The sequence below is a fragment of the Condylura cristata genome, unplaced genomic scaffold, assembly GCF_000260355.1.
Source record: "Condylura cristata isolate star-nosed mole 26May11 unplaced genomic scaffold, ConCri1.0 scaffold00001, whole genome shotgun sequence".
NCBI lineage: Eukaryota > Metazoa > Chordata > Mammalia > Eulipotyphla > Talpidae > Condylura > Condylura cristata.
This window is the reverse complement of record NW_004567102.1, coordinates 70,976,486-70,976,823: the sequence shown is the minus strand read 5'-3', so window position 1 is coordinate 70,976,823 and position 338 is coordinate 70,976,486.

Here is a 338-nt window from a genome sequence, read left to right as displayed (position 1 = left end):
GATTTGTAAGTAGGTGACGAGCCACGATGGGTCGTGCCCCGCGCGGTGTCACCGCCAGGGAGGACGCTCTGCGGGGAAGCGCCAGCAACTGCTGAGAGCGGGACCCGACCCGCGCTCCGGCCGCGTCGAGCACCCACCCGGCGCGCTCTCAGGGCAGTTTCCCCCCTCCTCCAATCGTGCCAGCACCCCTGGCGCACTCCCCTTCCTTCGGTTTCCGAGTCGAGGGGCACAATGGTTGAGGGGAGCCCCGGCACAGCTCAAAATTTTAGAAACAAAAGCGCTCCAGGGACATTAGCCGCATCTCGGCAGTGCCCCCAGCCGCCGTCCCCCGAGTTCCA